Raw genomic sequence first — 27961 nt, 5'->3', positions numbered from 1 at the left:
TTGTCGTTAGAGCTCTAACGCTCACTGCAGAAACGACTCTAAATACCGGCGTTAGAAAGATCCCATTGAAAAGATAGGCTACGCAAATGGCGTAGGGGGATCTGCGGTATGGAAAAGTCGCGGCTGTAAAGTGAGCGTTAGACCCTTTAATCACTGACTCCAAATACCAGCGGGCGGCCAAAACCAGCGTTAGGAGCCTCTAACGCTGGTTTTGACGGCTACCGCCGAACTCTAAATCTAGGCCTTAGGCATGTCTATTTAGATAGACTTCTATGTTGAGATGTATTTTGTACCCAGAATGTGAAATGTATGTGTATTTCCTGTTATTTTTGAAGGAAGAGAGGAGCTAATAAAAAACTATTTCAACTAAATAATAAGTGATGACATCACAATTCTGAGACTGCATCATGTTTCACACGGATGATGTACACCTCTGGCCATAAAAGGAAGTGCAGGAAATGAGCAGCATCACACAGTATGCACCAGAGTCAGCAAGAGAGGTGAGTAAAATGGCTGCCAGCAGCACATGGCAAACAAAACAGGGAAAAAACCCTGACAGTACCCTCCCCTCAACGACCCCTCCCCCGCAGGAGGACAAAAGGCTTATTGGGGAAACGGGAATGGAAGGCATGGAGGAGGGCGGGAGCATGAACATCAGAGGAGAGAACCCATGAACGCTCCTCAAGACCATAGCCCCTCCAGTGAACCAAATACTGTACGCGGCCCCTGGACATACAAGAGTCAATAATGCTGCTGACCTCATACTCCTCATGATTGTCAACAAAGATAGGACGGGGACGAGGCAACACAGTGGTAAACCGATTACAAACCAATGGTTTCAAGAGGGAGACATAAAAAACATTGGAGATGCGCATTGCAGGAGGAAGGTCAAGAGCGTAGGCCACAGGATTGACCCGTTGGAGTATTCGAAAAGGACCAATATAACGGGGAGTCAGTTTATTGGAAGGCACACGAAGATTCAAGTTGCGGGAGGACAGCCAAACTCTCTCACCAACCGGGTAGGAAGGCGCTGGCAGACGCCTACGATCAGCCTGGAACTTTTGGCGCTGCATAGAATGATGAAGGCAATCCTGATCTGAACCCACATGGAACGGAGTTGCAAGAGATGCTCCTCCAAAGCCGGAATACCCTGAGACATGAATGAATCGGGCAACAAGGATGGTTGAAACTAATAATTCGCCATGAACAGGGATATCTTGGAGGAAGCATTAATAGCATTATTACAAGCAAGCTCTGCCCAAGGTAACAGTTCAGACCAATTATTGTGGTGATCTGAGACATAGCAACGGAGGAACTGTTCCAGAGCTTGATTAGACCGTTCCGCAGCCCCATTGGATTGAGGGTGATATGCCGAGGAGAAGGAAAGCTGGATCCCCATTTGAGCATAAAAGGAACGCCAAAATCTGGAGACAAACTGGCTACCCCAGTCTGACACCATCTCCTTGGGTAACCCATGTAATTGGAAGACCTCCCGGGCAAAAATTTAAGCAAGCTCCTGAGCGGTAGGCAGCTTCTTCAAGGGAATGCAATGTGACATTTTAGAAAAATGGTCAACCACCATAAGGATAACAGTATTGCCATTGGAAACAGGTAGCTCAACAATGAAGTCCATGGAAAGATGTGTCCAAGGACTCTCACCATTAGCAATAGGTTGAAGAAGACCCACAGGAAGACGTTGTGGAGTCTTATTCTGTGCACAAACTGAGCAGGAGGCAACATACGCAGCAACATCAGAAGACCTGGCCACCAGAATTGTCGAGTGACAGACCAAATCGTTTGGTTCTTGCCTGGGTGACCTGCGGCTTTAGGATAGTGGTAAGTGTGCAAAAGATTAGTTCGAAGATTCTCAGAAACAAAACACTTACCACTAGGTTTCTCAGGAGGTGCATTGGTTTGTGCAGCCAGGATCTCCTCCCCCAAGGGAGAAGTCAAATTAGTACGCATGGTAGCCAAAATATGGTCAGGAGGTATAACTGGAGTAGGTACAGACTCCTCCTTGGACAGAGAGGAAAATTGTTGAGAGAGGGCATCAGCCCTAACATTCTTACTACCAGGCAGGTAGGAGACCACATAATTAAACCAAGACAAAAATAGTGCCCATCTGGCCTGTCGGGGTGTCAAACGTTTTGCTTCAGATATATAAGTTAAATTCTTGTGGTCAGTAAGAATGAGCACTGGCACGCTAGTACCCTCGCGAAGATGCCTCCATTTCTTGAGTGCCAAAATTATGACCAGTAATTCCCTGTCACCAATTTCATAATTGCACTCCGCTGGAGACTATTTCTTAGAGAAGAAACCACACGGATGCAAGGAACCATCAGGCGTAGTACGTTGAGACAAGAGGGCACCTACTCCAGTCTCAGACGCATCGACCTCAAGAACGAAAGGCAGGACAGGGTTAGGATGAGACAGAACTGGAGCAGCAGCAAAGGCAGACTTAAGACTATCAAAGGCCTTAATGGCAGTAGGTGACCAATGGAGTGGATTATTCTCTTTACGGGTCATGTCTGTGATAGGTTTGACCAAGGAAAAAAAGTTTTTAATAAACTTTCTATAGTAATTGGCGAACCCAAAAAAACGTTGAATAGACCGAAGACCAACTGGGCGAGGCCACTGCAGAACTGCAGATAACTTGTCAGGATCCATGGAGAACCCTGCAACGGAGATAACATAACCTAGGAAGGTTACTTGAGTCTGACGGAACTCACATTTCTCGAGTTTACAAAACAGGCCATTCTCATGTAGTCTCTGTAGAACCCGTGTAACATCAGAACAATGAGCCTCAAGTGTGGGTGAGTGTATGAGGATGTTGTCCATGTATACCACAATACACTGTTGCAACATATCTCGTAGGACATCATTAATAAATTCCTGGAAAACAGCAGGAGCATTACATAGGCCAAAGGGCATTACAAGATACTCATAATGCCCGCTCCTGGTGTTAAGTGCTGTTTTCCATTTGTGGCCCTCCTTGATCCTAACAAGATTGTACGCTCCTCTCAAATCAAGTTCAGTAAAGACCGTAGCTCCCTTGAGGTGGTCAAAGAGTTCTGTAATGAGCAGAATAGGGTAAGCATTCTTAATGGTAAGATGATTAAGACCCCTATAATCGATGCATGGTCTTAACTCGCCACCCTTTTTGTTCACAAAGAAGAAGCAAGCCCCTGCAGGAGAGCAGGATTTGCGGATGATCCCCTGCGGCAGAGCATCGGCAACATACTCCTCCATAGCACAATTCTCCGCAACAGACAGAGGGTAAACCCGGCCCGAGGAGGAATGGCTCCGGGTTGCAGGTCTATGGCACAATCGTAAGACCGGTGAGGAGGCAATGTACTGGCACGCACCTTGTCAAAAACATCTAGGAACTCTCGGTACTCCTCTGGCATTTGAGATACCGAAGAAGTGCACCGAAGACAAGTGGAAATACATTGCAGAGACTACTACAACATTTTGGACCTGCACCAGTCGAGACTGGGATTGTGCTTTTGGAGCCAGGGATAACCCAGAACAGCCAGAAAATGCTGAGAGTTTATCACCTGGAACTGGAGGGTTTCAAAATGGAGAGCCCCAACAGCCATGGATAACGGAGCAGGAGCAATTTCGTGAGTAACGAGTGCGGGCTGAAGGGGCCTGCCATCAATGGCCTCAATAGCAAGCGGAACGGACCGAGGCAAAACAGGAATGGAGTGCTTTGATACAAAAGCACTGTCAATGAAATAGCCCGCAGCACCGGAGTCAACAAGAGCCTGGGTGACTATGGAGGAGTCCACTTAGGAAAGCACAACCATGACCAAAGGTTTCTCCTTTAGTGGTTCTGGGAACAAGGATAAACCACCCAAGGTCTGCCCCCGACAGGACCTTAGGTGTGAGCGTTTACCGGCCGTGTAGGACAAGACTTCAAAAGGTGGCCCTGTAACCCACAATAGAGGCAGAGCCCCTCCCGTCTCCTAAAGGCCCTCTCCACCACGGAGAGACGCGTGAATCCCAACTTCATCGGCTCAGCAGTACCTGGTAACTCGGGACCAGGAGGCATAGGAGGAGAGGGAGGCATGGGTGGGAATGAACACGTAGGAGACAACAGAACAGGAGGCTTCCGCAAGCGTTCCTTGAAAGAGGGCCTCTCACTTAGTCTGATGTCAATTAGGATAAAAAAAGACACCAATGCCTCGAGATCTTCTGGTAAATCTCTGGCAGCAACTTTGTCTTTAATCGCATCAGAGAGCCCATGAAAGCAGGGGGCAACAAGGGCTTCATTGTTCCAACCTACCTCTGCGGCAAGCGTACGGAACTCAATGGCATACTGAGCAACAGATCTTGTACCTTGCTGAATGGACATGAGTCGTTTAGCAGCAGAGGAGGAGCGAGCCGGAACATCAAATACCCTTCGAAAGGAGGCCACAAATTCAGGGTAATTTGAAATCACAGGTTTATTAGTCTCCCACAAGGGATTAGCCTAGACAAGAGCTGTGTCATAGAGTAACGAGATAAGAAATCCCACCTTAGCTCTGTCAGAGGGAAACGCCTGAGGTAACATCTCAAAGTAAATGCCCACCTGGTTCAAAAACCCTCTGCACTGATTAAGATCGCCTCCATAACATTGAGGTAGAGGTGCAGAACCGGACATGCTCCTGGTAGGACTAGGTGCAGTAGCGGAAACAGGAGCAGCCATAACTTGCAGGAAACTTTGGTCCAAATGTGCAGTGCGAGTCAGCAGGGTTTGCAGGGCTAGTGCAAATTGATCCAAGCGGTGATCCTGTTCATCCATCCTGGAAATTATGACAGGTAAAGGGGGATTATTAGCACCATCAGGATTCATGGCCCTTGCGTAATGTCAGGGTGTCAGGAATCAGACTGAGACAAGAAGTGCAAAAATAATCACACCTTTATTAATAGCAAAAAATAATAATAAAGTCCACAAGTCAAATAACAAGCCAGGAATAAAACCAGAGCTGGTAGTCACACGAGCCGAGTCAGGAGCCAAAGCAAGTTGTCAGACAAGCCGGAATCAGGAACAAGGAGAACAGCAGAGTCAGGAACAAGCCAGGGATCAGGAACCAGGAGGGACGTCAGACAGCCAGGTAATACACAGGAGCTCTCACAAACAGGTCTGAGACAATGTAAGGGCAAAGCATACTGAACAGAGGCCCTTTAAATAATAAGTGATGACATCACAATTCTGAGACTGCATCCTGTCTCACACGGATGATGTACACCAGTCTCGCCATAAAAGGAAGTGCAGGAAATGAACAGCATCACACAGTATGCACCAGAGTGAGCAAGAGAGGTGAGTAAAATGGCTGCCAGCAGCACATGACAAACAAAACAGGGAATAAACCCTGACCAAAATATATTATGCTGGAAAACATATTGCCTTCATTTGTTTCTTCAAAGAGACAGCCATCAAAAGAGATTTTTGTGTTCTTTATCAGCTATGGTTCAACAATGTACATGATTGACACAATCCATACTCGTCATGGTTTTAAACTTGTCTTCTCATTCACAAACGTGGGTTACGTGCAAAATCAAATATTGCGGGACAACATAATCCAATCAGACGGATTGAACACCTTGGCATGTGACGTCTTAAGCAACATGGCGCATCCGAAATCGTGTAAAAACGTCATCCAATCAAAGGCGCATCCGAGATCTCGTAAAAACGGAATCCGATCCAAGAACTAATTTTACAGCTTGGCATGTGACGTCTTAAGCAACATGGCGCATCCAAGATGGTGTAAAAATGTCAGCCAATCAAAGGCGCATTCGAGATCGCGTAAAAACGGCATCCAAACCCAGAACTCATTTTACAGATTGGCATGTGATGTCTTATGCAACATGGCGCATCTGAGATCGCTTAAAAACGTCAGCCAATCAAAGGCGCATCCGAGATCGCATAAAAATGGCATCCAATCCAAGAACTCATTTTACAGCTTGGCATGTGACGTCTTAAGCAACATGGCATATCCGAGATCGCGTAAACACGGCATCCAATCCAAGAACTCATTTTACAGCTTGGCATGTCAATAAGAAACATATTTATATTTTAATAACTAGTATGTGCTATATTGTTATCTATGAATGTCACACTAGATAACGTAATACTGTGATATATGAAATATAATCCATTGTTGGTAATAAGGATATATTTCATTAGAATCGGAGGATTATTAACTATTTAGCAAGCATTTTATGTTACACAATTATGTACGACATTGCAATTTGAACTTCATTTTCAAATGTAATTTTAATCTTTTGATGAAATGTGTTTAGAGGTAATCTCAAGAGCAGAAAAAAACAATGTTCTAACTGCTGATTGGTGGCTACATATATATACCGATTGTCATTGGTTCACCTATGTGTTCATTTAGAAACCAGTAGTGCCCTGCTGCTCCTTAAACAAATGATACAAAGAGACTGAAGCAAAATTGAGAATTTATGGAAAGAAAATTATTTTAAAATCGTATGTTATGCATAAATGAGAAAATAGATTGTGTTTCATGTCCCTTTAAATGAGAAATAATGCTACGAGATACATTATGAAAATCGGGATTGGTTATACATTATATGTTACCTATAGCTATGGTGTCCATCTTTACGCTTTAAAAAGGGACACATGAGAAATATATATGTCAGGGATGTTTTCAGATATGTTTAAAGATTTATTTGGAATAATAATAATGACACATGTATTTATCAGATGTGTCACTTATTCAAGTTGAAATATTGTCAGCCTACCTATAGCAATATATCGCTGGATCATTAAAGAGAAACAATAATAAGAGAAAGATATTAATCAGCTAAAATATGCGCATTACACACAGTGATTTCTTTTGTTAGACTACTACAATAAGATATAAGTGAAATTGGAATACATATGCTGTCAACATTCAAATAATAGTCTGTTTTAAAAATATTATATGTCTATGTTGATGTAAAAAGGACAAAAATACATTAGAAATGAATATCCATTCCTTAAGAATTGTGGTCAGCATCACTTAAAGGGACATGAAATACAAACAATTAAGTTCAGGATTCACAGAGAGGATACTATTTCCATCAAATTCATAATTTACATAGATTATCTCAGTTTAATAATCTTCGGATCATTTGTTAAAGATGCATCAATTCACGAATAGTTCAGAAATGAACACATGGATGAGCCAACAACAACCAATATATATATACAGTATATACAAACAACAATCAACATCTAGGACCTCAGTTCTCTGCTACTCATGATCTTGCAAAGATAAACCTTTCTGCAAAGTAACATAACATAGTAACATAGTAGATGAGGTTGAAAAAAGACCGAAGTCCATCGAGTTCAACCTATACAAATCTAAAATATATATACAAAAAGCTCCAGTTAAACTTAAATAATCCCACTAAAAGGTGCCCCATTTAATACTAGCAATCATATCCAGGAATTTTGTTTATAGACAGAAATGTATATCAAGAAAATGAAGCAAATTAAATAAGAGATGTAAATATTAAATGTATTGACTATTGTATTATATATCTGAATCATGAAAGAACATTTTTTGGTTTCATGTCCCTTTAAGGATTACAACGAATGAAAGAGGGACCCAGTACAACAAAAAATAAACAACAACAATGTTCAAAACAACCTGTGCAGCCGTATGGAGAAACAGTCCCAAAACCAGGTCAGGACCAGCCGAAAACAAAACAGATGCGACCCACTAACAAGCAAGCACAATGTGCTCCGCTCAGGACATGATGGCAGAGTCGGGCTGGCACACTTAAGCACTATGGATCCAATTCGGGACGAGACCTAATGGAGGACCACTCGTCTCAATTTGTCCCCGTAAGTTCCTGGCGTCTGTGCCCTCAAGCCGCTCTGTAGCGAGATCCCTCCGCCAATCCACCTGATCTGAATGGCGTGACGTCACTATGGGTCCTCCGTCGGGACCAAACTGATCTGTAGCTCCTCCTCAAAGCGTAGTACGCTGGTGTGCCGCAGCTCCACGGCAATAGGATATCCCAGGCTGCACAAGTGCACCGGTTAGATGACAGCAAATTAGGTAAGCTGGAAACTGGATAATAATATACTTGAAGAGAGAAAAAATAATCCAGCTTGCCAAAAGAACATAGATAAAAACAAGTCTTTATTCATCCATTAAAAATAGTAGTAGGAATACAGCAACAGCAAAAGAACTGATGGTGTAGAGGGCGCAGCACTGTATGGCTTACATGTTTCGGATAAACTCTGTAGTCATAGCCTACAGTGATGTGCCACACACCTGTTAAAATACCCTAAAAACAAGTGTGATAGGCTTAAAAATTAAACCCACCCTCATACTTAAACAAATCGGAATATTGCACAGCATGAACACACCAATGTATTGACCACTTTGAAAAAAATATATATAGATATTATTATGTAGTGGTAATTGCAAATCAAACAATCTTGAATGTTAAAAGTAAAATCAAGTTCAAACCCACAGCAAAAATTAACATAACAAAATTTCATTAATAGATATTAGCATGTTTAGATTTAAATATAAAGAGCCAAATAATTACCAAAAGTTAAATACTTAATTAAGTTTAACAAGCAGTTTATACAAAATAATGATAATATTTTATGTGGGATAACCTGATTAAAAGTAACACCTTAGACTAGACACAAATAAATAAACTAGTCTCATTGGAAGCAATGGTGACACACATAAACAATTATCAGTTGGCGTGACACTATTTAGCACACATAAGTAAGATCAAACTAAATAATTATAGCTGATAGAGTCAACTGTAGTCCCATGAGAGAGTTACCTCATAGTATACCAGAATTATGGGGCCATGAATTAACTGTGCATAGAGGTTAATGTTCAATAATAAGATGGTAAAACTAGTGTGGGATAATGAGAATTTGGAATCCATAAATAGAGCAAAAAATATGAAAGTGAAAAATATATATATTTTGCCAATATACCATGTATTGGAGGAATACTATGAATAGAGGGAAAGTCACTCCCATAGATTCATAACGTCGTATCTGGAATTTAGGCCTTCAAGCAATCGGGTACCCATGGTGAAAATCCAGTATGCTTCACGTCTAGCGAGAAGCTGATTAACGTCACCTCCCCTAGTGGGGGTAATGACCTTCTCAATACCACACCACTTGAAACCTCTCAGATCATTATCATGGAAGTTTCCAAAGTGTTGAACTATGGGAGTGGATGCCCTTTTGGTGGAAAAAGAAGATAAGTGTTCCCTGATACGTGAGTTAAGGTCACGGGAGGTAAGCCCTATATACTGAATTTTGCAAAGGGAACACTCAATGAGATATATGACTGACTCAGTCCTGCAATTGATGCAGGTATTGATCATGTAAGTTTTTTGGTTACTTCACTGGTGTAATCCTTGGTAATTTTGGCATATTCACATGGCTTACATTTGCGGTGCCCACATTTGTACATGCCATTGTGTTTAAGCCAAGAACCTTTCTCTTTCTTTGCAGGTCTAAGTAAGGTGGGAGAAAGCATAGAGCCAAGTGTGGGACTCTTGCGATAAGAGCATCTTATTCCCTTTCTCACAGTCTCCACTAATTTGTCTTCTGCCAATAACACTTGAAAATGCTTGCATATTATATTGCAAATTTGTGGGTACTGTGCACTATGAGTAGTCACAAAGGTGACATTTTGCTGTGCATTCTTTTCCAAAGTGTTAGTGACAAGAAGATTTTGTCTAGAAATATTCTGAACTTGATGTCTAGCCTTCTTGATTGCCTTTTTAGGATACTGCCTAGCTATAAGTCTCTTCTCAAGATCTTCAGACTCTTTTCTGAATTGATGCTCATCTGTACAGTTTCTCTTCAACCTAACAAATTCCCCCTTGGTAATAGCAAAGGGGACGTGTTTGGGATGGCAGCTTGTTCCCAAAAGAAGAGAATTACCAGAGATAGGTTTTCTATAAATGGTAGATGTAATCCTTCTAGTTATAGTACCTTCCAAAGTAAGATCCAGATAGTTGATACACTTATCCTGTAATTCATAGGTATATTTGAGGCCAACATTGTTATCATTAAGAAAATCAACAAAGGGCAAAACATTCTCAGGGCCACCAATCCAGATGAAAAGAAGATCATCTATGTATCTCCTATAAAAGGAGATACACCGCTGAAAAGGGTTTCTATCTCCAAAGATGTGGTAAAACTCCCACCATCCCAGAAACAAGTTTGCAAAGGATGGTGCGAATTTCGCTCCCATGGCGGTACCACATCTCTGGAGATAGAAAATCTCCTCAAATTTGAAAAAGTTATGCGACAAAAGAAAATCTGTGACCCTGAGATTAACCACATAAAATATAGATTTTAATAAATGACATGAATAAAGAGGACAAATAATATATTAATGACATTTTTTTTTATTATGTCATAAAACATAAAGAAATAAGATAACGTTACAAAAAGTCATATTGATAAATCAGCCCCATTGGAGCCATCTGACAAGGTGAAAGAGTGCATCACAGTCCTTGGAGGGAGTTGACAAGGGCCAACACAGCCCCATTGGAGCCATCTGACAAGTTGAAAGAGTGCATCACAGTCCTTGGAGGGAGTTGACAAGGACCAACACAACCCCTTTGGAGCCATCTGACAAGGTGAAAGAGGGCATCACAGTCCTTGGAGGGAGTTGACAAGGGCCAACACAACCCCATTGGAGCCATCTGACAAGTTGAAAGAGTGCATCACAGTCCTTGGAGGGAGTTGACAAGGGCCAACACAGCCCCATTGGAGCCATCTGACAAGTTGAAAGAGTGCATCACAGTCCTTGGAGGGAGTTGACAAGGGCCAACACAGCCCCATTGGAGCCATCTGACAAGTTGAAAGAGTGCATCACAGTCCTTGGAGGGAGTTGACCAGGGCCAACACAGACCCATTGGAGCCATCTGACAAGTTGAAATAGTGCATTACAGTCCTTGGAGGGAGTTGACAAGGGCCAACACAGCCCCATTGGAGCCATCTGACAAGGTGACAGAGTTCAACAGACACAACAAAAAAACAAAAAAGGCCAAATGGCAACAATAAATACAAACAAAGTAACATGTGGACGGAAGATTCGTATCTGCACCCTCGGAGCATCTCCGGATCCTCCACTTATGGGGCATCAACATCACCCTCATCATCCTGTGCATTACCAGCTGCGGATTCATGCATTGACTCTAAACGCAGAATGCGCTCTAGAGTCAAGCGCTGCACCCTCACCTGGGTATGCATGGTGTCGTGCATCCTTCCCAGCAACAGACTGTTCATCAGCATGGTCTGCTCTATACATGCTAGAGCATCTAGCGTTAACCATGCTGAGTCACAACCTAAACAAAAATAAAGTATGAAAATTATTGTTAATTCCAGCACATAAAAAAAAGAGAGAAAAGAGACATTGTAATAATTAAAAGATAAATCATTATTATAATTAAATATTCTATATAGAATATTTACACATTAAATATGTTCTTCATAGATAAACCATTAATGGGACAGTTTACTCAAAAATGTTATCCCCTTTAATTGGTTCACAATAATCCACTTTACCTGCTGGAGTGTATTAAATTGTTTATAAGTATTTCCATTGTCCTTACATTGGCATCTGAAATAGTTTATTTAGCCTGTGGTATCCACACCTATCCTTAAACCTTTTGGCCTCGAGGCCAAGTTGAGTAAACACAGCAAGCAGACGAAATTACACTCCCAGTGGATTATAGAAGAGATAATAAAAAGTTATTTTTCAATTGTTCTATCCAAGTATTGGTGATTGGTATATGGAGTGATATGAGATAAAGAAGCATGTATATTTCCAAAATGGGATAAAGTAATGAGATCTGATAATATCTACAAGTTCAAACCATTTTATTAGGTTGTGGCTTGAAAACACCAAAAAAAACCCCAGCTAATTCATATACACAAAGAAGCCTTAAAAAGCAAATTGCATACATTTTATACTCTGCAGCTGGTACAAAAACTAATTATAAACACATTAAGGGAAAAACTATTTTATAGCATACAGTCCCTTTAAGATCTTAACACAAATCAAAACCCTATCAGTCTTGAAAAATATATTTCTTTGGTTTATGACACACTGTGAAAAGGGCAGTGATAACAAATACAAAATATTGTCATATATACAGAATAGATATACAACATCTAGGCAATTCGAAAATCAAAATAAAGAAAAGGTTTATCAAAACTTTTAGAATTAAAAAATCAATTTATGTCTAATTATATCACTATAATGTCCCTTTAAGAACGTATGTTATAATGTGGATTTGTAATTATACTTACATCTGTGACTGGGAAGGACAATCTGACACCCAGGACAATGAAGGTGGGGACTGGGGTAAAAGTCTGGATGGGGAGGGGTGAGGGATGGGATTGGGCTGCCGCTCTGGGGTAGCCCATACAGCTGGGTAGTCAGTGGCCTGGTGAGTTGGGGGCTGGGCAGGTGGGGTAGCTGTACGGGTGGCAATACGGGGAGAGCGGCGAGGGGGGGCAAAGTGGCGTTTATTGGGAGGGACAGGATAGGAGGAATGGGAAGGGATGGGAGTGGTTTCAGGCTGGGGAGGGGCTTCTGACTGGGGAGGTGCTTGTGGCTGGGGAGGGGCTTGTGGCTGGGGAGGGACTTCTGACTGGGGAGGGGCTTGTGGCTGGGGAGGGGCAGGAGGCTGATGTCCAGAAGTGGAAGGTCCATCTGAAATATATAAAAAAATAGACATATATGATATCAATAAATATTATTATCTTGAAAGAAATAAAGATTATATATTAGTTAAAGTCTTGATTCTTGTTCTCATAAAATATTGATACAAAGTCACAATAATGACTATGTTTTAAGTTATTGATTGATTGGAATCAAATATAATTACTTAGAAGATTTAATAGATCCTTTCAATTCTGAATGTTCACTGTTATTTTTCATGTAACATTTCATAAATAGATTACAAATCATATTTATTGAAGGCAACATTATGTGCTAATATTTATGAATTGATAATATATTTAGATTTTGTATAATATTTCGGTATGCATGTATGCATTTGAGATTGAAATGCAATAGAGTTGTTTTATATACATGCAGGTGGATTGATTTCAGAATATTCAACAATTGAATAATATGGGAGTGTGTAATATTATGAAATTGAAATGGCCACTCCACCTAGCCTTTTAAACCAGGTAAACACTGATTTACATATATATTTTGGTGATTGCCTTTGTAATCTTTAATGGTCTAAATCTAAGCTTGATGCTTCAATCAATTACTCTTCAGAATATATACACAGTAGATACTACCATTCATATTATCGATTAATAATATAATCTTCTCTATCTGATTTAATTTTCTGATTAATGTTGTGAATCTCTCTTTTACATTAGGATTAAATGTGTGTCATCCCAATATTAATAGACACATTCATCAATGCATGCTTTAATTTTGTGGAATATGAATGTTTGTTGGATTGAAATGGACAGTCTACACATAAATATATTTTAAATATATTTACATCTCATACATCATGAAATTAAATCAAGAAATTTCAACATGATGATGTTTTATGTATACTTAGAAGTGGTTTACAATTTATAAACAATGATGACATAAGGATATGGTCTGCATCTAGGCACTTAGATGAATAGCAATGACTCTGTACAATCAGAAGATGATTATTGTGGTTTTGCATGGAACATGCATGTGACATCATGATGTCATTAATGACAAATCATACATAAATTTAAGAAAAATACAAACATATGTTCATGCTGCATGATATAGAAAGGGGGGCAGTAGTTTATTGTAAAAATAATGGAATAATACATTTTAAAGTGCCAAAGCTGTAGACTTTCGTTTTCTTCAAAAGAATGTTTTTTAAACAATAATACATGTTCGATACATGTTATATATATTTGACATACCATCAGACTCCAAGGGAGCCACTTCCTCCTCCATCTCAAATGCTACATCAATCTCTGTAAAACATAATATGTTGTGTACACGTTAAAATCCTATATTCTAACATATGTTACTATTGCTCAAGGACACACATCAATGTTGCATTAAAGAGATACTGAACTAAAGTTAGGAATTACATCATTTTGATGGAGCATACAAATGAAATAAGATTAGTAATTATCGATGATTAATAATTACATTTTAGTGTCTGTATTTTTAAAATATTCTTAAAAGCGGAGTACATGGAACATTTAAGAGTTCTCATGTGTGTATCACTTGATAATTGTTGTCTAAATTTTTGCTAAAAACCCCCCCATATGCTAGCCATGTTCTGAAACACAAAGGTGTAGACTAAGAAGCTTTGAGATCTTAATCTTAATATATATATATATATATATATATATAAAATCAGAGGAGTACATTATATGTTTTATTCAAATGGAATGCTTCATCAGAATCATGATCATAATATTTATTAAAAATACACCTTCAATGACATATGAATGAGTCAATGGACTTACCAGAATCCTGCAAATGCAGGTCACCATTGCTGCTAGATCCCTCTGTGTTCGCCACAACAACTACATCTATTAATGATATTAAAATATATTAGTGAACACAGTTTGGACATCACTAAATCACATTAGTATAGAATATTCCAAATAATATACTTAGAAATGGGAAGAATAGAGCTCTAATATGAACAATAAATTTATGAGTTAATCAAGGTGATTGTAAAGAAAATGATGTCTTTCACATATGTTTGATTTCTTACTATATTAGACAGCCAATTCTTCTCATATGATTCTATGGCATATCTAAATATAACTATTGATCCATGTTTTGAAAATAATACACACACACAACACTTGGAATAACAACTGGTGACAAATTGAACCTAAGCCATGTGGCACATAGATCCATTTGTGCAATGTACAGTAATCTGTTTTAGGACACAACACATATTTATCACAATGCAAAACAGAAGATATTTTCTAAAAATATGTCATCATGGTGCTGTTAGAGTATGCTTCTATATATAAAGGAAGTCCAAGAGTGAATATGTGATATAGATATCAATATTGTTTCATCAAAACAGTGTAAGGATTAATGAAGATATTTATTATTAAAGGGACACTGAACCCAAAAGTTTAATTTTGTGATTCAGATAGAGCATGCAATTTTAAGCATATTTCTAATTTACTCCTATTATCAAATTGTCCTTGTTCTCTTTCTTTCTTTCAAAAATAAGGCAGCTAAGCAATATTTGGTTTCAGAACCATGAAAAGCACTTGCTTATTGGTCAGTGAATGTATCCACCAATCATCAAGAACAACACAGGTTGTTGCCCAAAAATGGACCGGCATCTAAACTTACGTTCTTGCATTTCAAATAAAGATACAAAGAGAATGAAGAAAATTTGATTATAGGAGTAAATGAGAAAGTTTATTAATATTGCATGTTCTATCTGAATCAAAAAAGGGAAATTTAGTGTTCAGCGTCCCTTTAATATTAAATATTAAAATATCTTTATTTGACAATGTCGCTGTTAATGAATTGTCTAGTCCATATGTTGATGTAAAGAATGGGATGGAGCATGCAATTACAATCAAATATGTAATTTAAGGATATCATCAGGATTCTTTAATTATCCTTTGCTCTTAAAGGGACATGAAACTCCAAATGTGTAATTGTATTAATTTGCATGATTCAAATCCAGCCTAGGATTTTAAAAATCTTTCAAATATAGTTTTTTTCTTTCTATTTTGCTTTATTGTCTTTGAAAGATTTTTTTAAAGGAGCAACTATGCACTACTGTTATCTGAAGACATGTGTTGAACAAATGAAAATAGGCAATTTTGGGTATCAAACAATCAGCAGGTTACTCCCAGTAATGCATTGCTGATCCTGAGACTACCTAGATATGATTTTCAACTAAGGATAACAATAGACTGAAGCAAGGTAGATAAAAGAAGCAAATTTTAAAGTTTTTGAAAAACACATGTTGTGTCTAAATCATAAAAGTTAAATGTTGGTTTTCATGTCCCTTTAATGATAAGAAGAAAATATCAACGCATATGAGATGTATATTTCTCTAACCTGCACATATGCAAAAATGTGTTGATGTTGTCTAAATGTAGCCAAAAAATGTCAAGCACTACCCAGGGGCAGAATATAAAATGGGCATGACCCTAAGATTACATTAAAATGAAGATATCAAGAATCAAAGGAATATCTTCAAATACTCATAAATTGAGATTTGTATTACAATGGAATCCCAACTCTGATTAGTGATTCTTATTTTAAAATAACAAGAAAATAGAATTAGAGTATCCATATAAATATAGATCAATGTGAATGGATTATGTCCTTATGTAATGTTATGTCCAAGTTTGTAAGATAAAGGTAAAATAAAATGAGACATACCACGATGTGACGAACACGGGCTCGAGGTTCCAGCAACAACATCCATATCTATAAAATATTCAATCAGGATTGGATATCATTAATACAAATCAGACCATGGACACGAACAATCAGATTTGTATATTCTAATTGACAAAGTAAAATTATATTTGTATTCACGTGAGTTCATTGTTTCCTAAATTAATTTATAAATAAAGAGATCATGTATTCTTATTTTCAATCTTTTATGTTGTTGACTGTCGCTTTAAGTCATTTTGTGTCTTCTTGCATTGTCATCAGTTGATAGAGATTTTTTATTTTGATCTTGCTAGTATAGCTTTTCTAATATAGAATATTGTAAATAAGGATACTGTATTCTTCACATATATACTAATTAACGTATACAATTGACAAACATGTCTAAAGTTATGCCACTGTTACAGCAAACACATGTTCACGTGTGTGCACAATTATATCTTTCGTGTCATTGCGCAATGATTCAAAGCAGAATTGCGCATCTGTGATTTGACCAACATGTCTAAAGTTATGCCACTGTTACAGGAAACACATGTTCACGTGTGTTCGCAATTCTATCTTTCGTGATCATTGCACAATGATTCAAAGCGGAATTGCGCATCCGTGATTTGACCAACATGTCTAAAGTTATGCCACTGTTACAGCAAACACATGTTCACGTGTGTGCGCAATTCTATCTTTCGTGATCATTGCGCAATGATTCAAAGCGGAATTGCGCATCCGTGATTCTGAATTGATTTGGATATAGTAGTGTGATGAGTATCATTTCTAAAGACTTCAAATATATTTCCAGTTGGGTGTATTACGATCTTCCAATCGTATATTTGTAAATATTGAATGATAACAATTAACATTTAGAACTGTGGTATGATTCGATAGTCAATGTATGAAATGGCGGATGATAGGGATTTCACGGATGCGCAATTTCATTTTAGCTCTGTGACACATATTCTGGAGAGCGCAAGAAACAGCATTCAGATTTCATGTGTGACGATTCTAAATTAAGATATCTAAACATCATATGTAGCGTGTGTTGTGAGAGCTATATAGGTTGAATATATGACTATATACACATTGATTAAATATATACTCAAATATTAATATATGAAGTCTGATATTTACCTGGTTCAGCCTCTTGACGTTCTCCCAGGTCACCGGTTGGAGAAGCAGCTGCACTGGCCTCCGGGTCTGGACTTTCCGATCCAGCAGCTGGGAGGGAAGAAGAAGAAGTTGAGGAGCGAGAGGATCTAAATCTTTTGGGGACCCGGAGATTGAGGAGGGCCAATATAGTTACATCATAAGGTTGCAGGTACAGTTTCCGTGGGGGTGGATCCTGCTTTCCAACCCTCCGACTGGCTTTTACCCACTCCCATATTTGGTTGACTTTATGGCTTAGTCACAACCTCATATCCCCGAACCTCTGCATGATTTGATCCGTGGTCCTCTGGATGCCACACACCAAATTAACATCATTGGTGATAGACAACCAGAGGGCCTTCCTAATACTCTTCTTCACCAACTTCTTCTTGTTCCCAAACAGCTGCGGATAGAAGTCCTCAACGGCGTTGACCAGTGCTGCACTCTCCAACCGTGAGAACCTGGGAGACATCATGCCTGCTAGGTTTTCTAATAAAATAATATTATATTAATATATATATCTGCCAGCAGGCATTAGAGAACTGACAAAAATGGCTACGTGTAATGGACTTTTATATGGTGAAGTAAACATGATATGCACCATGGGACATGGTATCTGTACATATATGGATAAAATATTGTAATTTTGTTATCATGTCTGTGAGACCATACTGACTCAAGTTATATTTGTGTGATGAACTCTGATTGGCCGTTCCTTAATGTTTCATATCTTAGTAACTTCCATACACATACCTCCTAGGTGTGCTGTTACTACATTTTTCATGTAGAATTATTTGTAATTTATGGGACTGTTATGTGTATATGTGTGATGCAGATTTAATATACGTGATCCATTAAATATTCATTTAACATTTGATCTCTATTTGATTTTTATTAAATATAATCCTGTCACATTAGTAAATGTTTTACACATTTCGATGTTTAATATCGATCCGGTTATTTAATATAAATACATTTTATTGTAAAATAGTAAACATTGTATGTATTTATTGTTTAATAAAGAAATATTGTGACTTATTGTGAAGTATTGACATTGCTCTATTAAATGTATTTATAATGCACATCGATTGTGTGCTAGTGCGTGGCATTATACTAGTATTTTTAAAGATGCGAATCTCGTGTTGCCAGATATGTTTCCCACTCTATATTTCTGAAATGCGTAATTTGTATTTCTAATGGACGGAACTTGGATAATCTGTTTTTAAATGTTAAAATACACGTTTGTTCATTATTAGTAAATAAACCTCAAGCTTGTATTCGTCTGAACTGCTCACATATGTTATTGGGCAACGGCGTCTTTATTTTTAAAGGGACATTACACCCAAATATTTTTTTTCTTGATCCGGAGAGAGAATACAGTTTTAAAAATGTAAAATCAACTCAATCTATTTAGATTATTCTTTTGATATCCTTTACAGAAGAAATAACAATGTACCTGGTTGAGCTAATCACACAAGGCATCTCTGTGCATCCAACAATCTTCAGCTACTGAGCATATCTAGATATGGTTGTAAAGGAAAGTATATCAAAATAATGAAGGGAATTAGATAATATAAGTACATTTTAATGTTTACATCCTGAAAGAAACGCTTTTAAATTTCTGTCCCTTTAATGAGCTTATATGCAATCTTTAAATTGATCAAACTACATCTGTCTAAACATTGTAAATGTGCATTGTTGCCCACCCACAAATAAGTAGATAATTCCCAGTGATGCTTTGCTAATCATAAACCTATGCATCTCCATTTCTCAAATTTAGGATAACATGAGAATAAAGCATATTTGTATTACCTTCTGTATTGTTTGCCCCACTGTGAATGAAATATCTTCCAATGGCTGTATTTATACAGCTTTACCTTAAAGGGACATTAAGCTATATTTTCTTTCCTGATTTAGATGGATAATACAATGTTAAAAAAACCGTCTAATTTTGTCCTATTATCTCATTAGCTATCATATTTAGATAGGCTCTGTTGCTGCTGATTGGTGGTTGCACATAGATGCCTTGTGTCATTGTCTAACCCATGTGCATTGCTATTTCTTTAACAAAGGATATCTAAAGACTGAATCTAATTAGATAATAGAAGTAAATTTAAATGTTGTTTTAAAAGATTTGTATTATCTCTCTGAATAATTAAATAAAATTTTGGTTTTAATGTCCCTTTAAGGACAAAACCATTAGGAATATGTGGAGTTAACATTGTAGAAATAAACTAAACTAAAGGGGAATGGAAATACCTATAGATATGTGATATCTATCCAACAGGTAAAGAGTATAATTGCTAGAAATTATCTTTTGATATATCTATAGTTAACTGACCCTTCAAATATCTCCACTAGAGCTAAAAAGTAATCAATATGGCATACAATAACTAGCTTGGTATAAATGTGAAATGAACTTACATTTTATTTAAAGATAATTTCTAACATATTACCTTAAAAATAATTAAATCCAAATAACCTATATTTAGTGTAAGAATGTTTTTGGATACCTAAGAAAGATTATAGAGATTAGAATGTAAATCTAAAATTAAACTACACTGTCATTTTAATGTAAGTTAAACACTTTCATTTCTTAAAAGTGAAATTAACAAAGTTGTTACGTATAATTTATACTACATATCCTCGTCATAAACATTTTATGATTTTAACATCTATAAATCACACAATAAAAGCATAGATGGATGTATTTAACTCCAACTTTGTAAGATACTTGACTTTAACATTATCTGAATAAGCTGTGTTGATATTTTTCATTCAATACATTAAACAAAATTAGTATATTTGATATCAGGCATGTGCTTGTAAAATAGATGACTTTAACAGTCATGGGACTAATATTTTGTTTACATGTCAGAATATTAGATGGATATATTTCTTCTTATCCTACTGTGTTATAGATATGTCTCAAAGAATATGTATTTAAAAAAATTACATAGAAAAATATATAGTATGAAAATAAATTTATTTACAACAAAAAAGAACTAGGGAATTCATCACAAATGAAACTCTGAAAAAGAAAGAAAATAAATATTAAAAACATTAGTCATTTAGGTTATTTAATGAACACATGTCTTAACATATTCATGAAATCTAATAATTGTTAAATCATCTTGTGTCAATGCTCTAACATGTATTTTTTGTCTTGATATTAAAAACAGGTTCAGACTTGAAATCTATATCTAGCCATAATTGGAATTTAATCCCATTATATTGTCTAATCAATAGTTGAATTACACATTAGCATTTAAAATTAGACAAAATAATGCATATCAAATTTTGAAAATATTTTTAAATTTGATTTTATGAGGAACATAATTGAATGTAATATTTCATGTCCCTTCAAATAATATACCTACATATCAACTATAAAATGTATCCCTTTGCCTGATTGGTTAGAATCTGAGTCCTCTCTAGTACAAAGTAGGGGTAATGTATCTAAAATTAACAAATTCTAATATAGAACATGTATATATTCCTAATTCTTTGAACATTCTTCCTCCTATGATTCTTAAATAGCATGCATTGTGCAAACTAACCTGGATGTATGGTCTTTGAAAGGCAATTATCTTCAAAATATCAGTTTATCTTCATTAGGTGTCCTATTAATCATTTTCATAATAGAGGATTGTGAAATACCATCTAAAAAACAAATATAAAATTAAACCTAAGTGTCTCCAATAGGATGCATCCACAGTCTTGTTCCATAGAATTGTTGCCACTTACCATGTGAATGTGTCTTTGTATGGTTTTCAAGGTCAGCACATTTGAAAGACAATGCCACAGACATGATCACATTCTTCACTTTCAGTTTGGGATTCTTCACTTTCAGTCTGGGATTCTTCACTTTCAGTCTTGAATTCTTCACTTTCAGTCTTGAGATGAAGTCATCTCCCTAATGGAAGAAAAAGTGTAAATCAAATAATTAATAAAAGTGTGTGACTTAGTTCTGCATACCCCCACCATTTCTAAAACTATTTAGATCACTAGCTTACTAAGCGTGTGTAGCATCTTGTGTTATGTTCTATCAATCAAGTGTGAAGCTGAGTCATACATTATGCAGACCTAACCTCTGATGTATGACTTGGAATATGACTTGGAAGCATATAGTATTGTTAGAGGATCCCTTTCTGACTATACAAAAATCTAGTAATGTGTAAACTAAATACTACATTTTAAAATGTATGCCATATGATGGCTGATTGTGCAAAATTCCCCCCACCCACAGTCCATACATTGTTTATACTTACCATCTGATGTTGTCTTTGAAAACCAGGTGGCAAAGTCATTACAGGACCCAATGCCAGAATCATCTGATGTATAAATTACCTATGATAATAATAATATTAAATTATATATTTTTTATAATCATTTGATGAACAATCCTAACATGTTTGCACAATTCTTTACTTCTCATTTCCCTAAAATTCACACATATTCGCAATGCTCCTATATAACTTCTAGTATTTACCGTCTGAAGTGGCGGTTGATGATGTTTGCTCTGAAATTGAGCCCCTTGTCCCCGTATGGCCCCTCTAGAACAGGGTTATCCTCCTCATTTTGGAGGAGGTCTTGGGGCACCTGGATGGCCTGCAGCATCCCAGCCCGCTGAGCAATGTTATGCAGGACACTGCAGGCTATAACGATCTTCGCCACCTTCCTAGGGCTGTATTGGAGGGCTCCTCCAGACATGTCTAGGCATCATAACCACATTTTGAGGAGCCCAAACATCCTCTCCACTACAGCCCTAGTCCGCTTGTGCGCCCGATTGTAGCGCTCCTGGGCCTCGTCCGTGGGGTTACGTATAGGCGTAATGAGCCAAGGCCTGCTCATGTAACCTGAATCACCTATAAATAATGAACATAACAAAATGTCAAATATTAAAAATATAGTTCAAATTATTATATTAAAATACAATTCATTTGTGTACACGAAAATCCCCTAAAATAGACATTTGCTATAAGACAATTAGATGGTTGAAGCGCATCCTAGAGCTGCCCATTTAAGCTAGGACATGCTTCATATGCGTATTTCGCATAAACGAGACATTTGCTAAAAGAGAAAGAAATGGTTAAATTGCATCCTAGATCTGCCCATTTAAGCTAAGACATGCTACATATCTGTTTGGAGCTAAAACTAGACATTTGCAGAAAGAGAAAATTAAATGGTTAAAGCGCATTCTATATCTGCCCATTTAAGCTAGGACATGCTACATATGCGTAATTCGCATAAACAAGACATTTGCTAAAAGAGAAAGAAATGGTTAAATTGCATCCTAGAGCTGCCCATTTAAGCTAAGACATGCTACATATCTGTTTGGAGCTAAAACTAGACATTTGCGAAAAGAGAAAAAAATTGTTAAATTGCATCCTATGCTGCACATTTTGCACATTACACAAACACAACTGTTTTTGAAGACTACAGTGGCAATTGTCTAACTAATTAACCATGTTGTGCACAAGTACTCACCAACGAGCCACCCATGGGGAAACTGTCTGCCCTCAAACTGCCGCCACAGGGACGACTGTCTGAAGATGCGGGCATCATGACAAGCCCCGCCGAAATTTGCACATACCTGCATAATCCACATCTGTGCGTGGCAAACAAACTGCGCGTTCAGACTATGGTTGTGTTTGCGATTTCGGAAGGGCAAGTCATCTTCTGGAGCATGCAGCGCAATGTGGGTGCAATCTATTGCTCCCAAGACATTGGGCATTCGAGCTATTGAAAAGAATTCCCTCTTCAGGCGCCTTCAATCACCATCATTTTGAGGGAATCCTATGTTATGCTTACTGACTCGTACCATGGCGTCCAGAAAGTTGTCAAAAACCACAGAGAAGGTACCCTGAGACAGCCCATGCATGTACCCCTCTCCGGATTGAAAACTTCCGGAGGCCAGGATGTGTATGCAACTTAGCATCTTGGTCATGCCAGGGATTGCAGTTCGCATATGGCTACATGGCTCCATATGAGGTTTAAGAACATTGTAAATGCTAATGATCTGTTCGCAATTGAGCCTATACTTGTCATAAACCTCGAAGTCGCTCATGTTATCCAAGGTGGGCCTCACCCTGTGAACAGGAAGACCGCTAACCAGACAAGCCCTTTGTTTCTCTTGGAGACGCCAAGCCCACCTGATTCTATTGAACACCAGCAGCAACTAACTGCGGATCATCCATATTTGCCAAGCTAAGCAGCACAAAGCCAAACAGCAGAGCAAACACACAAGGAGTAGCAAGGTATGCAAAAACACAAAAGCGATTTGATACAATGTTGATCACAAGGGACGCTTTGGCCATGTTGTCTGGGGGATTTATAGTGCAATTAGTCCAATGGTAGCGTGTTCGTAATGATTGCTGACTGTATACACTTGATTGCGCAAATGCTTTCAAAGTGGGCTTTTTTTTAAGGTGTTTGCTGAAATTTTGTTTCCCCCCAATGAATCGTAATGTGAATGTGTAAAATATAAAATATACAGTGCATCTTCGTAATGTTTGTTCATATGCGTAATAAATACTTATTAAACGCAATGTTATAGTAAAAAGCACATGTCCACGCTAACATGAATGAAAGTGCATACTTGTGTATTATGTGTGCATAGACAAGGCATAGAATCTGATCGATCAATGATAATGCAATATTGTTTAAAAACGATAAAGTAACTGCTGACATCTGTAATCTTCTATATATAAGTGACTGGCGAGATATCAATATTTTACGTGTCCCATTGAAATCGCAATAATAATGAAGATCTTCCGGCTGAGATCTGTAGTATTGTATATGTAAGTGATTTGCGAGATGTCAATATTGTACACGTCCCATTGAAATCGCTATAATAATGAAGATCTTCCAAACTCTCGTTTACGTATATGTAGTATTGTAGTATTGAGTGAGAAACTTTTGAAAGGGGCGGTACAGTCCAAAAGCTGTAATCTGTATGGTTGAAGCTTATAATGATGTCATCATATTAGCAACCTGCCTGTCTAGTTTGCAAATCCTCATTCTTTTGTTGTATTTTACAACATTATTATTGTGTGCTGATTCAAATATAAATGTGTGCTTTGTTGTTGTGTTATGCACATCTACGTATGTATGGTGATTCTCTCCCACATATGCTGACTTATATAAAGCAGTATAACATTGTTGTTCCTTACAAAAAAGTGACAGCTGTAATATTTTCTAATTATCTGTTCTTATTGTACGTAATTCCTAATGGTATATTATGAGTGAATCGTGATGTTAAAGGGACACTAAATCCATATTTTATGTTTCATGATTCATAGAGAGAATCTAATGTTAAGCAACCTTCCAATGTAGTTGTATGATGTAAATGTGTTCATTGTTTATATGTGTTTTTTGGCCAGAATATCAATGCACATGTATGAGTCAATGACAAAAGGCATGTATGTGCATCCATCAATGATCATGTATTGAGCCTATGTAGATATGCTGTTCATCCAAGCATATGAGTTGAATAAATGAAATGTTATAATAGAGGTAATGAGACGTGTTTACAATTGGCTACTGTTTGTGAATAATGATATGTAAAAATTATTTTTCTGTCCGTTTAAATATGATGTAATTTTTCAAACCGATTTCGTATTGGTTATGGTGATTTGTAGTTGATGTAATGTAATTTCCTTTAAGATTTTGATGTTGTAGTGATGTTCACACAAGTAAAAGCCATAACTCTATAGGGAAATAGTAATTTCTTGATCTATTTGTCATAGCAGGACTAATGCATGAAAGAATGAGTTAGTTCCACAATTGTAACACTGGTATTACGAGTTTTCAAGTCTACGCATTTTACGTGCGTTAGGTAAATCTGCCTGTCGGGTGCACAAGCTCTTCTTCCCCATATAAGTCAATGGCGGAGAAAAATTTGTTGAGAAATAAAATCCAACACTTGTTTTGAGCGTAAAGTGAGTGACGTCATGTTCTTGTGTGAAAAAGTAGCTAAATCGTGTTTATTTCCTAATAAAAATCAGTTTTGTGTAGGTAATGTGCTGTATATTGTTTGTATGTTTCGATTAGTGTATGTATGTGATAATATTTGTAGTTAGATGTAGTTAGATGAGTGTATGTTCCCCTCTGTCTATGTAAGTCAATGGAAAATGGATTTGTGTGGCTTTTTTTTCAAACACCCAAGATCTCGTAACTTTGATCCGTTCTATTTTGACTTGAAACTGTAAAATCTAAAAAATAAATATTGTGTAATGTTTGTATGAGTGTAAGAGTACTTTGTGTAATGTTTTTGAAGTGATTAGTGGAATTTTTTTTGTTAGCGGTATATGATTAACTACTGGGTCTGGGTTTACGTTAATGATTTGAGCGGAGATGGTTATTTTTGTGGCGTTACGTAAACTCGTAATACCAGCGGTAGTGAAAAAGCAGCGTTTAGGAGGCTTTTTCACGCATAACGCACAACTCGTAATCTAACTGCATTATTTTTACATGATAGTTGATTTCAAGACTAGAAATGTGTAAATACTTAGGCCTAGATTTAGAGTTGGGCGATAGCCGTCAAAACCAGCGTTAGAGGCTCCTAACGCTGGTTTTAGGCTACCTCCGGTATTTAGAGTCACTCAAAAAAGGGTCTAACGCTCACTTTTCAGCCGCGACTTTTCCATACCGCAGATCCCCTTACATCAATTGCGTATCCTATCTTTTCAATGGGATTTTTCTAACTCCGGTATTTAGAGTCGTGTCTGAAGTGAGCGTTAGAAATCTAACGACAAAACTCCAGCCGCAGAAAAAAGTCAGTAGTTAAGAGCTTTCTGGGCTAACGCCGGTTCATAAAGCTCTTAACTACTGTACTCTAAAGTACACTAACACCCATAAACTACCTATGTACCCCTAAACCGAGGTCCCCCCACATCGCCGCAACTCGATTACATTTTTTTAACCCCTAATCTGCCGACCGCCACCTACGTTATCCTTATGTACCCCTAATCTGCTGCCCCTAACACCGCCGACCCATATATTATATTTATTAACCCCTAATCTGCCCCCCACAACGTCGCCGCCAGCTACCTACACTTATTAACCCCTAATCTGCCGTCCGCACGCCGCCGCCAGCTACATTATCCCTATGTACCCCTAATCTGCTGCCCTAACATCGCCGACCCCTATATTATATTTATTAACCCCTAACCTGCCCCCCCACAACGTCGCCTCCACCTTCCTACACTTATTAACCCCTAATCTGCCGAGCAGACCACACCGCTATTATTATAAAGTTATTAACCCCTAATCCGCCTCACTAAACCTATAATAAATAGTATTAACCCCTAATCTGCCCTCCCTAACATCGCCGACACCTAACTTCAACTATTAACCCCTACTCTGCCGACCGAATCTCGCCGCTATTCTAATAAATGTATTAACCCCTAAAGCTAAGTCTAACCCTAACACTACCACCCCCCTAAGTTAAATATAATTTTAATCTAACGAAATTAATTAACTCTTATTAAATAAATTATTCCTATTTAAAGCTAAATACTTACCTGTAAAATAAATCCTAATATAGCTACAACATAAATTATAATTATATTATAGCTATTTTAGGATTAATATTTATTTTACAGGTTACTTTGTATTTATTTTAACCAGGTACAATAGCTATTAAATAGTTAAGAACTATTTAATAGCTAAAATAGTTAAAATAATTACAAATTTACCTGTAAAATAAATCCTAACCTGTTACAATTAAACCTAACACTACACTATCAATAAATTAATTCAATAAAATACCTACAATTACCTACAATTAAACCTAACACTACACTATCAATAAATAAATTAAATACAATACCTGCAAATAACTACAATGAAATAAACTAACTAAAGTACAAAAAATAAAAAAGAACTAAGTTACAAAAAATAAAAAAATATTTACAAACATAAGAAAAATATTACAACAATTTTAAACTAATTACACCTACTCTAAGCCCCCTAATAAAATAACAAAGCCCCCCAAAGTAAAAAAATGCCCTACCCTATTCTAGATTACTAAAGTTCAAAGCTCTTTTACCTTACCAGCCCTGAACAGGGCCCTTTGCGGGGAATGCCCCAAGAAGTTCAGCTCTTTTGCCTGTAAAAAAAAACATACAATACCCCCCCAACATTACAACCCACCACCCACATACCCCTAATCTAACCCAAACCCCCCTTAAATAAACCTAACACTAAGCCCCTGAAGATCTCCCTACCTTGTCTTCACCTCACCGGGTTCAGCGATCGGTCCAGAAGAGGGTCCGAAGTCTTGATCCAAGCGGAGCAAGAAGAGGTCCTCCATCCGGTAGAAGTCTTCATCCAAGCGGGCAGAAGAGGTCTTCCATCCGATTGAAGTCTTCATCCAAGCGGGATCTTCTATGGTCATCCAT

This window comes from Bombina bombina, chromosome 6, assembly GCF_027579735.1.
Source record: "Bombina bombina isolate aBomBom1 chromosome 6, aBomBom1.pri, whole genome shotgun sequence".
Taxonomy (NCBI): domain Eukaryota; kingdom Metazoa; phylum Chordata; class Amphibia; order Anura; family Bombinatoridae; genus Bombina; species Bombina bombina.
This window is presented reverse-complemented; position numbering follows the sequence as displayed.